Genomic DNA, 15,250 nt, shown 5'->3' on the forward strand with positions numbered 1-15,250 from the left:
GTGGTTTAACCCCAGCCAGCAACTAAACACCACGCAGCCGCTCACTCACTCCCCCCCCACCCAGTGGGATGGGGGAGAAAATCGGGAGAAGAAGCAAAACCCGTGGGTTGAGATAAGAACGGTTTAATAGAACAGAAAAGAAGAAACTAATAATGATAATGATAACACTAATAAAATGACAACAGCAATAATGAAAGGATTGGAATGTACAAATGATACGCAGTGCAATTGCTCACCACCCGCCGACCGACACCCAGCCAGTCCCCCGAGCGGCGAATCCCTGCCCCCCACCTCCCCGTTTCTGTACTGGATGGGACGTCACATGGTATGCAATACACCGTTGGCCAGTTTGGGTCAGGTGCCCTGGCTGTGTCCTGTGCCAACTTCTTGTGCCCCTCCAGCTTTCTCACTGGCTGGGCATGAGAAGCTGAAAAATCCTTGACATTAGTCTAAACAATACTGAGCAACAACTGAAAACATCAGTGTTATCAACATTCTTCGCTCTGAACTCAAAACATAGCACTGTACCAGCTACTAGGAAGACAGTTAACTCTATCCCAGCTGAAACCAGGACACCACAGATGTAGCATCTCACCGTTCTCGTGCTCGGCAGAGCCTTTTTCCAAAATACGAAACGTCCGGCTATTTCTCCCACAAAGAAGGGGCCAGCAATGAAAGCTGCTGCTGCTCTTCACCGTAATTGAGCAACCTACTCACAGGCACAACAGCGCTGGGGATACCTGCTTTCCCACAGATGTAGCATCTCACCCTTCTCGTGCTCGGCAGAGCCTTTTTCCGAAATACCAAACGTCCCGCTATTTCTCCCACAAAGAAGGGGCCAGAGCTGAAAGCTTCTGCTGCTCTTCACCGTAATTGGGCAGCCTATTCACAGGCACAACAGCACTGGGGATACCTGCTTTCCCACAGATGTAGCATCTCAAAGTTCTCATGCTCGGCAGAGCCTTTTTTTGAAATACCAAACGTCCGGCTATTTCTCCCACAAAGAAGGGGCCAGAGCTGAAAGCTGCTGCTGCTCTTCACCGTAATTGGGCAGCCTATTCACAGGCACGACAGCACTGGGGATACCTGCTTTCCCACAAAGGTAGCATCTCACCGTTCTCGTGCTCGGCAGAGCCTTTTTCCGAAATACAAAACGTCCTGCTATTTCTCCCACAAAGAATGGGCCAGAGCTGAAAGCTGCTGCTGCTCTTCACCGTAATTGGGCAGCCTATTCACAGGCACAACAGCACTGGGGATACCTGCTTTCCCACAGATGTAGCATCTCACCATCTTCGTGCTCGGCAGAGCATTATTTCGAAAATCCAAACGTCCGGCTATTTCTGCCACATAGAAGGCGCAAGACCTGAAAGCTGCTGCTACTCTTCACCGTAATTGGGCAGCCTATTCAGAGGCACAACAGCACTGGGGATACCTGCTTTCCCACAGATGTAGCATCTCACCGTCCTCGTGCTCGACAGAGCCTTTTTCCGAAATACCAAACGTCCGGGTATTTTTCCAACAAAGAAGGGGCCAGCAATGAAAGCTGCTGCTGCTCTTCACCGTAATTGGGCAGCCTACTCACAGGCACAACAGCGCTGGGGATACCTGCTTTCCCACAGATGTAGCATCTCACCGTTCTCGTGCTCGGCAGAGCCTTTTTCCGAAATACCAAACGTCCGGCTATTACTCCCACAAAGAAGGGGCCAGAGCTGAAAGCTGCTGCTGCTCTTCACCGTCATTGGGCAGCCTATTCACCGGCACAACAGCACTGGGGATACCTGCTTTCCCACAGATGTAGCATCTCACAGTTCTCATGCTCGGCAGAGCCTTTTTTCGAAATACCAAATGTCCGGCTATTTCTCCCACAAAGAAGGGGCCAGAGCTGAAAGCTGCTGCTGCTCTTCACCGTCATTGGGCAGCCTATTCACAGGCACAACAGCACTGGGGATACCTGCTTTCCCACAGATGTAGCATCTCACCGTTCTCGTGCTCGGCAGAGCCTTTTTCCGAAATACCAAACGTCCGGCTATTTCTCCCACAAAGAAGGGGCCAGAGCTGAAAGCTGCTGCTGGTTTTCACCGTAATTGGGCAGCCTACTCACAGGCACAACAGCGCTGGGGATACCTGCTTTCCCACAGATGTAGCATCTCACAGTTCTCATGCTCGGCAGAGCCTTTTTTTGAAATACCAAACGTCCGGCTATTTCTCCCACAAAGAAGGGGTCAGAGCTGAAAGCTGCTGCTGCTCTTCACCGTAATTGGGCAGCCTATTCACAGGCACAACAGCACTGGGGATACCTGCTTTCCCACAGATGTAGCATCTCACCATCATCGTGCTCGGCAGAGCCTTTTTTCGAAAAACCAATCGTCCTGCTATTTCTCCCACAAAGAATGGGCAAGAGCTGAAAGCTGCTGCTGCTCTTCACCGTAATTGGGCAGCCTATTCACAGGGTCAACAGCACTGGGGATACCTGCTTTCCCACAGATGTAGCATCTCACCGTTCTCGTGCTCGGCAGACCCTTTTTCCGAAATACCAAACGTCCGGCTATTACTCCCACAAAGAAGGGGCCAGAGCTGAAAGCTGCTGCTGCTCTTCACCGTCATTGGGCAGCCTATTCACAGGCACAACAGCACTGGGGATACCTGCTTTCCCACAGATGTAGCATCTCACCATCATCGTGCTCGGCAGAGCCTTTTTTCGAAAAACCAAACGTCCGGCTATTTCTCCCACAAAGAATGGGCCAGATCTGAAAGCTGCTGCTGCTCTTCACCGTAATTGGGCAGCCTATTCACAGGCACAACAGCACTGGGGATACCTGCTTTCCCACAGATGTAGCATCTCACCATCTTCGTGCTCGGCAGAGCATTATTTCGAAAATCCAAACGTCCGGCTATTTCTGCCACATAGAAGGCGCAAGACCTGAAAGCTGCTGCTACTCTTCACCGTAATTGGGCAGCCTATTCAGAGGCACAACAGCACTGGGGATACCTGCTTTCCCACAGATGTAGCATCTCACCGTTCTCGTGCTCGACAGAGCCTTTTTCCGAAATACCAAACGTCCGGGTATTTTTCCAACAAAGAAGGGGCCAGCAATGAAAGCTGCTGCTGCTCTTCACCGTAATTGGGCAGCCTACTCACAGGCACAACAGCGCTGGGGATACCTGCTTTCCCACAGATGTGGCATCTCACCGTTCTCGTGCTCGGCAGAGCCTTTTTCCGAAATACCAAACGTCCGGCTATTACTCCCACAAAGAAGGGGCCAGAGCTGAAAGCTGCTGCTGCTCTTCACCGTCATTGGGCAGCCTATTCACAGGCACAACAGCACTGGGGATACCTGCTTTCCCACAGATGTAGCATCTCACAGTTCTCATGCTCGGCAGAGCCTTTTTTCGAAATACCAAATGTCCGGCTATTTCTCCCACAAAGAAGGGGCCAGCAATGAAAGCTGCTGCTGCTCTTCACCGTAACTGGGCAGCCTATTCACAGGCACAACAGCACTGGGGATACCTGCTTTCCCACAGATGTAGCATCTCACCATCGTGGTGCTCGGCAGAGCATTATTTCGAAAAACCAAACGTCCGGCTATTTCTCCCACAAAGAAGGGGCAAGACCTGAAAGCTGCTGCTGGTTTTCACCGTAATTGGGCAGCCTATTCAGAGGCACAACAGCACTGGGGATACCTGCTTTCCCACAGATGTAGCATCTCACCGTTCTTGTTCTCGGCAGACCCTTTTTCCGAAATACCAAACGTCCGGGTATTTCTCCCACAAAGAAGGGGCCAGCAATGAAAGCTGCTGCTGCTCTTCACTGTAATTGAGCAGCCTACTCACAGGCACAACAGCGCTGGGGATACCTGCTTTCCCACAGATGTAGCATCTCACCGTTCTCGTGCTCGGCAGAGCCTTTTTCCGAAATACCAAACGTCCAGCTATTTCTCCCACAAAGAAGGGGCCAGAGCTGAAAGCTTCTGCTGCTCTTCACCGTAATTGGGCAGCCTATTCACAGGCACAACAGCACTGGGGATACCTGCTTTCCCACAGATGTAGCATCTCACAGTTCTCATGCTCGGCAGAGCCTTTTTTTGAAATACCAAACGTCCGGCTATTTCTCCCACAAAGAAGGGGCCAGAGCTGAAAGCTGCTGCTGCTCTTCACCGTAATTGGGCAGCCTATTCACAGGCACAACAGCACTGGGGATACCTGCTTTCCCACAGATGTAGCATCTCACCGTTCTCGTGCTCGGCAGAGCCTTTTTCCGAAATACCAAAAGTCCCGCTATTACTCCCACAAAGAAGGGGCCAGCAATGAAAGCTGCTGCTGCTCTTCACCGTAATTGGGCAGCCTATTCACAGGCACAACAGCACTGGGGATACCTGCTTTCCCACAGATGTAGCATGTCACCATCGTCGTACTCGGCAGAGCCTTTTTTCGAAAAACCAAACGTCCGGCTTTTTTTCCCACAAAGAAGGGGCCAGAGCTGAAAGCTGCTGCTGTTCTTCACCGTAATTGGGCAGCCTATTCACAGGCACAACAGCACTGGGGATACCTGCTTTCCCACAGATGTAGCATCTCACCGTTCTCGTGCTCGGCAGAGCCTTTTTCCAAAATACGAAACGTCCGGGTATTTCTCCCACACAGAAGGGGCCAGCAATGAAAGCTGCTGCTGCTCTTCACCGTAATTAGGCAGCCTATTCACAGGCACAACAGCACTCGGGATACCTGCTTTCCCACAGATGTAGCATCTCACCATCGTCGTGCTCGGCAGAGCCTTTTTTCGAAATACCAAACGTCCGGCTATTTCTCCCACAAAGAAGGGGCCAGCAATGAAAGCTGCTGCTGCTCTTCACCGTAATTGGGCAGCCTATTCAGAGGCACAACAGCACTGGGGATACCTGCTTTCCCACAGATGTAGCATCTCACAGTTCTCATGCTCGGCAGAGCCTTTTTTTGAAATACCAAACGTCCGGCTATTTCTCCCACAAAGAAGGGGTCAGAGCTGAAAGCTGCTGCTGCTCTTCACCGTAATTGGGCAGCCTATTCACAGGCACAACAGCACTGGGGATACCTGCTTTCCCACAGATGTAGCATCTCACCATCATCGTGCTCGGCAGAGCCTTTTTTCGAAAAACCAATCGTCCGGCTATTTCTCCCACAAAGAATGGGCAAGAGCTGAAAGCTGCTGCTACTCTTCACCGTAATTGGGCAGCCTATTCACAGGGTCAACAGCACTGGGGATACCTGCTTTCCCACAGATGTAGCATCTCACCGTTCTCGTGCTCGGCAGACCCTTTTTCCGAAATACCAAACGTCCGGCTATTACTCCCACAAAGAAGGGGCCAGAGCTGAAAGCTGCTGCTGCTCTTCACCGTCATTGGGCAGCCTATTCACAGGCACAACAGCACTGGGGATACCTGCTTTCCCACAGATGTAGCATCTCACCATCATCGTGCTCGGCAGAGCCTTTTTTCGAAAAACCAAACGTCCGGCTATTTCTCCCACAAAGAATGGGCCAGATCTGAAAGCTGCTGCTGCTCTTCACCGTAATTGGGCAGCCTATTCACAGGCACAACAGCACTGGGGATACCTGCTTTCCCACAGATGTAGCATCTCACCATCTTCGTGCTCGGCAGAGCATTATTTCGAAAATCCAAACGTCCGGCTATTTCTGCCACATAGAAGGCGCAAGACCTGAAAGCTGCTGCTACTCTTCACCGTAATTGGGCAGCCTATTCAGAGGCACAACAGCACTGGGGATACCTGCTTTCCCACAGATGTAGCATCTCACCGTTCTCGTGCTCGACAGAGCCTTTTTCCGAAATACCAAACGTCCGGGTATTTTTCCAACAAAGAAGGGGCCAGCAATGAAAGCTGCTGCTGCTCTTCACCGTAATTGGGCAGCCTACTCACAGGCACAACAGCGCTGGGGATACCTGCTTTCCCACAGATGTGGCATCTCACCGTTCTCGTGCTCGGCAGAGCCTTTTTCCGAAATACCAAACGTCCGGCTATTACTCCCACAAAGAAGGGGCCAGAGCTGAAAGCTGCTGCTGCTCTTCACCGTCATTGGGCAGCCTATTCACAGGCACAACAGCACTGGGGATACCTGCTTTCCCACAGATGTAGCATCTCACAGTTCTCATGCTCGGCAGAGCCTTTTTTCGAAATACCAAACGTCCGGCTATTTCTCCCACAAAGAAGGGGCCAGCAATGAAAGCTGCTGCTGCTCTTCACCGTAACTGGGCAGCCTATTCACAGGCACAACAGCACTGGGGATACCTGCTTTCCCACAGATGTAGCATCTCACCATCTTCGTGCTCGGCAGAGCATTATTTCGAAAAACCAAACGTCCGGCTATTTCTCCCACAAAGAAGGGGCAAGACCTGAAAGCTGCTGCTGGTTTTCACCGTAATTGGGCAGCCTATTCAGAGGCACAACAGCACTGGGGATACCTGCTTTCCCACAGATGTAGCATCTCACCGTTCTTGTTCTCGGCAGACCCTTTTTCCGAAATACCAAACGTCCGGGTATTTCTCCCACAAAGAAGGGGCCAGCAATGAAAGCTGCTGCTGCTCTTCACTGTAATTGAGCAGCCTACTCACAGGCACAACAGCGCTGGGGATACCTGCTTTCCCACAGATGTAGCATCTCACCGTTCTCGTGCTCGGCAGAGCCTTTTTCCGAAATACCAAACGTCCAGCTATTTCTCCCACAAAGAAGGGGCCAGAGCTGAAAGCTTCTGCTGCTCTTCACCGTAATTGGGCAGCCTATTCACAGGCACAACAGCACTGGGGATACCTGCTTTCCCACAGATGTAGCATCTCACAGTTCTCATGCTCGGCAGAGCCTTTTTTTGAAATACCAAACGTCCGGCTATTTCTCCCACAAAGAAGGGGCCAGAGCTGAAAGCTGCTGCTGCTCTTCACCGTAATTGGGCAGCCTATTCACAGGCACAACAGCACTGGGGATACCTGCTTTCCCACAGATGTAGCATCTCACCGTTCTCGTGCTCGGCAGAGCCTTTTTCCGAAATACCAAAAGTCCCGCTATTACTCCCACAAAGAAGGGGCCAGCAATGAAAGCTGCTGCTGCTCTTCACCGTAATTGGGCAGCCTATTCACAGGCACAACAGCACTGGGGATACCTGCTTTCCCACAGATGTAGCATGTCACCATCGTCGTACTCGGCAGAGCCTTTTTTCGAAAACCAAACGTCCGGCTTTTTTTCCCACAAAGAAGGGGCCAGAGCTGAAAGCTGCTGCTGTTCTTCACCGTAATTGGGCAGCCTATTCACAGGCACAACAGCACTGGGGATACCTGCTTTCCCACAGATGTAGCATCTCACCGTTCTCGTGCTCGGCAGAGCCTTTTTCCAAAATACGAAACGTCCGGGTATTTCTCCCACACAGAAGGGGCCAGCAATGAAAGCTGCTGCTGCTCTTCACCGTAATTAGGCAGCCTATTCACAGGCACAACAGCACTCGGGATACCTGCTTTCCCACAGATGTAGCATCTCACCATCGTCGTGCTCGGCAGAGCCTTTTTTCGAAATACCAAACGTCCGGCTATTTCTCCCACAAAGAAGGGGCCAGCAATGAAAGCTGCTGCTGCTCTTCACCGTAATTGGGCAGCCTATTCAGAGGCACAACAGCACTGGGGATACCTGCTTTCCCACAGATGTAGCATCTCACAGTTCTCATGCTCGGCAGAGCCTTTTTTTGAAATACCAAACGTCCGGCTATTTCTCCCACAAAGAAGGGGTCAGAGCTGAAAGCTGCTGCTGCTCTTCACCGTAATTGGGCAGCCTATTCACAGGCACAACAGCACTGGGGATACCTGCTTTCCCACAGATGTAGCATCTCACCATCATCGTGCTCGGCAGAGCCTTTTTTCGAAAAACCAATCGTCCGGCTATTTCTCCCACAAAGAATGGGCAAGAGCTGAAAGCTGCTGCTGCTCTTCACCGTAATTGGGCAGCCTATTCACAGGGTCAACAGCACTGGGGATACCTGCTTTCCCACAGATGTAGCATCTCACCGTTCTCGTGCTCGGCAGAGCCTTTTTTCGAAATACCAAACGTCCGGCTATTACTCCCACAAAGAAGGGGCCAGAGCTGAAAGCTGCTGCTGCTCTTCACCGTCATTGGGCAGCCTATTCACAGGCACAACAGCACTGGGGATACCTGCTTTCCCACAGATGTAGCATCTCACCATCATCGTGCTCGGCAGAGCCTTTTTTCGAAAAACCAAACGTCCGGCTATTTCTCCCACAAAGAATGGGCCAGAGCTGAAAGCTGCTGCTGCTCTTCACCGTAATTGGGCAGCCTATTCACAGGCACAACAGCACTGGGGATACCTGCTTTCCCACAGATGTAGCATCTCACCATCTTCGTGCTCGGCAGAGCATTATTTCGAAAATCCAAACGTCCGGCTATTTCTGCCACATAGAAGGCGCAAGACCTGAAAGCTGCTGCTACTCTTCACCGTACTTGGGCAGCCTATTCACAGGCACAACAGCACTGGGGATACCTGCTTTCCCACAGATGTAGCATCTCACCGTCCTCGTGCTCGACAGAGCCTTTTTCCGAAATACCAAACGTCCGGGTATTTTTCCAACAAAGAAGGGGCCAGCAATGAAAGCTGCTGCTGCTCTTCACCGTAATTGGGCAGCCTACTCACAGGCACAACAGCGCTGGGGATACCTGCTTTCCCACAGATGTAGCATCTCACCGTTCTCGTGCTCGGCAGAGCCTTTTTCCGAAATACCAAACGTCCGGCTATTACTCCCACAAAGAAGGGGCCAGAGCTGAAAGCTGCTGCTGCTCTTCACCGTAATTGGGCAGCCTATTCACAGGCACAACAGCACTGGGGATACCTGCTTTCCCACAGATGTAGCATCTCACAGTTCTCATGCTCGGCAGAGCCTTTTTCCGAAATACCAAACGTCCGGCTATTTCTCCCACAAAGAAGGGGCCAGAGCTGAAAGCTGCTGCTGCTCTTCACCGTCATTGGGCAGCCTATTCACAGGCACAACAGCACTGGGGATACCTGCTTTCCCACAGATGTAGCATCTCACCGTTCTCGTGCTCGGCAGAGCCTTTTTCCGAAATACCAAACGTCCGGCTATTTCTCCCACAAAGAAGGGGCCAGAGCTGAAAGCTGCTGCTGCTCTTCACCGTAATTGGGCAGCCTATTCACAGGCACAACAGCACTGGGGATACCTGCTTTCCCACAGATGTAGCATCTCACCATCGTCGTGCTCGGCAGAGCATTATTTCGAAAAACCAAACGTCCGGCTATTTCTCCCACAAAGAAGGGGCAAGACCTGAAAGCTGCTGCTGGTTTTCACCGTAATTGGGCAGCATATTCAGAGGCACAACAGCACTGGGGATACCTGCTTTCCCACAGATGTAGCATCTCACCGTTCTTGTTCTCGGCAGACCCTTTTTCCGAAATACCAAACGTCCGGGTATTTTTCCAACAAAGAAGGGGCCAGCAATGAAAGCTGCTGCTGCTCTTCACCGTAATTGAGCAGCCTACTCACAGGCACAACAGCGCTGGGGATACCTGCTTTCCCACAGATGCAGCATCTCACCGTTCTCGTGCTCGGCAGAGACTTTTTCCAAAATACCAAACGTCCAGCTATTTCTCCCACAAAGAAGGGGCCAGAGCTGAAAGCTTCTGCTGCTCTTCACCGTAATTGGGCAGCCTATTCACAGGCACAACAGCACTGGGGATACCTGCTTTCCCACAGATGTAGCATCTCACAGTTCTCATGCTAAGCAGAGCCTTTTTTTGAAATACCAAACGTCCGGCTATTTCTCCCACAAAGAAGGGGCCAGAGCTGAAAGCTGCTGCTGCTCTTCACCGTAATTGGGCAGCCTATTCACAGGCACAACAGCACTGGGGATACCTGCTTTCCCACAGATGTAGCATCTCACCGTTCTCGTGCTCGGCAGACCCTTTTTCCGAAATACCAAACGTCCCGCTATTACTCCCACAAAGAAGGGGCCAGCAATGAAAGCTGCTGCTGCTCTTCACCGTAATTGGGCAGCCTATTCACAGGCACAACAGCACTGGGGATACCTGCTTTCCCACAGATGTAGCATGTCACCATCGTCGTACTCGGCAGAGCCTTTTTTCGAAAAACCAAACGTCCGGCTTTTTGTCCCACAAAGAAGGGGCCAGAGCTGAAAGCTGCTGCTGCTCTTCACCGTAATTGGGCAGCCTATTCACAGGCACAACAGCACTGGGGATACCTGCTTTCCCACAGATGTAGCATCTCACCGTTCTCGTGCTCGGCAGAGCCTTTTTCCAAAATACCAAATGTCCGGCTATTTCTCCCACAAAGAAGGGGCCAGCAATGAAAGCTGCTGCTGCTCTTCACCGTAATTAGGCAGCCTATTCACAGGCACAACAGCACTCGGGATACCTGCTTTCCCACAGATGTAGCATCTCACCATCGTCGTGCTCGGCAGAGCCTTTTTTCGAAATACCAAACGTCCGGCTATTTCTCCCACAAAGAAGGGGCCAGCAATGAAAGCTGCTGCTGCTCTTCACCGTAATTGGGCAGCCTATTCAGAGGCACAACAGCACTGGGGATACCTGCTTTCCCACAGATGTAGCATCTCACAGTTCTCATGCTCGGCAGAGCCTTTTTTTGAAATACCAAACGTCCGGCTATTTCTCCCACAAAGAAGGGGTCAGCAATGAAAGCTGCTGCTGCTCTTCACCGTAATTGGGCAGCCTATTCACAGGCACAACAGCACTGGGGATACCTGCTTTCCCACAGATGTAGCATCTCACCATCATCGTGCTCGGCAGAGCCTTTTTTTCAAATACCAAACGTCTGGCTATTTCTCCTACAAATAAGGGGCCAGAGCTGAAAGCTGCTGCTGCTCTTCACCGTCATTGGGCAGCCTATTCACAGGCACGACAGCACTGGGGATACCTGCTTTCCCACAGATGTAGCATCTCACCGTTCTCGTGCTCGGCAGAGCCTTTTTCCGAAATACCAAACGTCCGGCTATTACTCCCACAAAGAAGGGGCCAGAGCTGAAAGCTGCTGCTGCTCTTCACCGTCATTGGGCAGCCTATTCACAGGCACAACAGCACTGGGGATACCTGCTTTCCCACAGATGTAGCATCTCACCATCATCGTGCTCGGCAGAGCCTTTTTTCGAAAAACCAAACGTCCGGCTATTTCTCCCACAAAGAATGGGCCAGAGCTGAAAGCTGCTGCTGCTCTTCACCGTAATTGGGCAGCCTATTCACAGGCACAACAGCACTGGGGATACCTGCTTTCCCACAGATGTAGCATCTCACCGTTCTGTGCTCGGCAGAGCCTTTTTCCGAAATACGAAACGTCCGGCTATTTCTCCCACAAAGAAGGGGCCAGCAATGAAAGCTGCTGCTGCTCTTCACCGTCATTGGGCAGCCTATTCACAGGCACAACAGCACTGGCGATACCTGCTTTCCCACAGATGTAGCATCTCACCATCGTCGTGCTCGGCAGAGCCTTTTTTTCAAATACCAAACGTCTGGCTATTTCTCCTACAAATAAGGGGCCAGAGCTGAAAGCTGCTGCTGCTCTTCACCGTCATTGGGCAGCCTATTCACAGGCACGACAGCACTGGGGATACCTGCTTTCCCACAGATGTAGCATCTCACCGTTCTCGTGCTCGGCAGAGCCTTTTTTCGAAATACCAAATGTCCGGCTATTTCTCCCACAAAGAAGGGGCCAGAGCTGAAAGCTGCTGCTGCTCTTCACCGTCATTGGGCAGCCTATTCACAGGCACAACAGCACTGGGGATACCTGCTTTCCCACAGATGTAGCATCTCACCGTTCTCGTGCTCGGCAGAGCCTTTTTCCGAAATACCAAACGTCCCGCTATTTCTCCCACAAAGAAGGGGCCAGTAATGAAAGCTGCTGCTGCTCTTCAGCGTAATTGGGCAGCCTATTCACAGGCAGAACAGCACTCGGGATACCTGCTTTCCCACAGATGTAGCATCTCACCATCGTCGTGCTCGGCAGAGCATTATTTCGAAAAACCAAACGTCCGGCTATTTCTCCCACAAAGAAGGGGCAAGACCTGAAAGCTGCTGCTGGTTTTCACCGTAATTGGGCAGCCTATTCAGAGGCACAACAGCACTGGGGATACCTGCTTTCCCACAGATGTAGCATCTCACCGTTCTTGTTCTCGGCAGACCCTTTTTCCGAAATACCAAACGTCCGGGTATTTTTCCAACAAAGAAGGGGCCAGCAATGAAAGCTGCTGCTGCTCTTCACCGTAATTGAGCAGCCTACTCACAGGCACAACAGCGCTGGGGATACCTGCTTTCCCACAGATGTAGCATCTCACTGTTCTCGTGCTCGGCAGAGCCTTTTTTTGAAATACCAAACGTCCGGCTATTTCTCCCACAAAGAAGGGGCCAGAGCTGAAAGCTGCTGCTGCTCTTCACCGTAATTGGGCAGCCTATTCACAGGCACAACAGCACTGGGGATACCTGCTTTCCCACAGATGTAGCATCTCACCGTTCTCGTGCTCGGCAGAGCCTTTTTTCGAAATACGAAACGTCCTGCTATTTCTCTCCACAAAGAAGAGGCGAGCAATGAAAGCTGCTGCTGCTCTTCACCGTACTTGGGCAGCCTATTCACAGGCACAACAGCACTGGGGATACCTGCTTTCCCACAGATGTAGCATCTCACCATCATTGTGCTCGGCAGAGCCTTTTTTCGAAAAACCAAACGTCCGGCTATTTCTCCCACAAAGAAGGGGCCAGAGCTGAAAGCTGCTGCTGCTCTTCACCGTAATTGGGCAGCCTATTCAGAGGCACAACAGCACTGGGGATACCTGCTTTCCCACAGATGTAGCATCCCACCGTTCTGTGCTCGGCAGAGCCTTTTTCCGAAATACGAAACGTCCGGCTATTTCTCCCACAAAGAAGGGGCCAGAGCTGAAAGCTGCTGCTGCTCTTCACCGTAATTGGGCAGCCTATTCACAGGCACAACAGCACTGGGGATACCTGCTTTCCCACAGATGTAGCATCTCACCGTTCTCGTGCTCGGCAGAGCCTTTTTCCGAAATACCAAACGTCCCGCTATTACTCCCACAAAGAAGGGGCCAGCAATGAAAGCTGCTGCTGCTCTTCACCGTAATTGGGCAGCCTATTCACAGGCACAACAGCACTGGGGATACCTGCTTTCCCACAGATGTAGCATGTCACCATCGTCGTACTCGGCAGAGCCTTTTTTCGAAAAACAAAACGTCCGGCTTTTTGTCCCACAAAGAAGGGGCCAGAGCTGAAAGCTGCTGCTGCTCTTCACCGTAATTGGGCAGCCTATTCACAGGCACAACAGCACTGGGGATACCTGCTTTCCCACAGATGTAGCATCTCACCGTTCTCGTGCTCGGCAGAGCCTTTTTCCAAAATACTAAACGTCCGGCTATTTCTCCCACAAAGAAGGGGCCAGCAATGAAAGCTGCTGCTGCTCTTCACCGTAATTAGGCAGCCTATTCACAGGCACAACAGCACTCGGGATACCTGCTTTCCCACAGATGTAGCATCTCACCATCGTCGTGCTCGGCAGAGCCTTTTTTCGAAAAACCAAACGTCCGGCTATTTCTCCCACAAAGAAGGGGCCAGCAATGAAAGCTGCTGCTGCTCTTCACCGTAATTGGGCAGCCTATTCAGAGGCACAACAGCACTGGGGATACCTGCTTTCCCACAGATGTAGCATCTCACAGTTCTCATGCTCGGCAGAGCCTTTTTCCGAAATACCAAACGTCCGGCTATTTCTCCCACAAAGAAGGGGCCAGAGCTGAAAGCTGCTGCTGCTCTTCACCGTCATTGGGCAGCCTATTCACAGGGTCAACAGCACTGGGGATACCTGCTTTCCCACAGATGTAGCATCTCACCGTTCTCGTGCTCGGCAGAGCCTTTTTCCGAAATACCAAACGTCCGGCTATTACTCCCACAAAGAAGGGGCCAGAGCTGAAAGCTGCTGCTGCTCTTCACCGTCATTGGGCAGCCTATTCACAGGCACAACAGCACTGGGGATACCTGCTTTCCCACAGATGTAGCATCTCACCATCATCGTGCTCGGCAGAGCCTTTTTTCGAAAAACCAAACGTCCGGCTATTTCTCCCACAAAGAATGGGCCAGAGCTGAAAGCTGCTGCTGCTCTTCACCGTAATTGGGCAGCCTATTCACAGGCACAACAGCACTGGGGATACCTGCTTTCCCACAGATGTATCATCTCACCGTTCTCGTGCTCGGCAGAGCCTTTTTCCGAAATACGAAACATCCGGCTATTTCTCTCACAAAGAAGGGGCCAGCAATGAAAGCTGCTGCTGCTCTTCACCGTCATTGGGCAGCCTATTCACAGGCACAACAGCACTGGCGATACCTGCTTTCCCACAGATGTAGCATGTCACCATCGTCGTGCTCGGCAGAGCCTTTTTTTCAAATACCAAACGTCTGGCTATTTCTCCTACAAATAAGGGGCCAGAGCTGAAAGCTGCTGCTGCTCTTCACCGTCATTGGGCAGCCTATTCACAGGCACGACAGCACTGGGGATACCTGCTTTCCCACAGATGTAGCGTCCTACCTTCCTTGTTCTCGGCAGAGCCTTTTTTCGAAATACCAAATGTCCGGCTTTTTCTCCCACAAAGAAGGGGCCAGAGCTGAAAGCTGCTGCTGCTCTTCACCGTCATTGGGCAGCCTATTCACAGGCACAACAGCACTGGGGATACCTGCTTTCCCACAGATGTAGCATCTCACCGTTCTCGTGCTCGGCAGAGCCTTTTTCCGAAATACCAAACGTCCCGCTATTTCTCCCACAAAGAAGGGGCCAGTAATGAAAGCTGCTGCTGCTCTTCACCGTAATTGGGCAGCCTATTCACAGGCACAACAGCACTGGGGATACCTGCTTTCCCACAGATGTAGCATCTCACCATCGTCGTGCTCGGCAGAGCATTATTTCGAAAAACCAAACGTCCGGCTATTTCTCCCACAAAGAAGGGGCAAGACCTGAAAGCTGCTGCTGGTTTTCACCGTAATTGGGCAGCCTATTCAGAGGCACAACAGCACTGGGGATACCTGCTTTCCCACAGATGTAGCATCTCACCGTTCTTGTTCTCGGCAGACCCTTTTTCCGAAATACCAAACGTCCGGGTATTTTTCCAACAAAGAAGGGGCCAGCAATGAAAGCTGCTGCTGCTCTTCACCGTAATTGAGCAGCCTACTCACAGG

Source organism: Harpia harpyja, chromosome 5 (genome assembly GCF_026419915.1).
Source record: "Harpia harpyja isolate bHarHar1 chromosome 5, bHarHar1 primary haplotype, whole genome shotgun sequence".
Classification (NCBI taxonomy): domain Eukaryota; kingdom Metazoa; phylum Chordata; class Aves; order Accipitriformes; family Accipitridae; genus Harpia; species Harpia harpyja.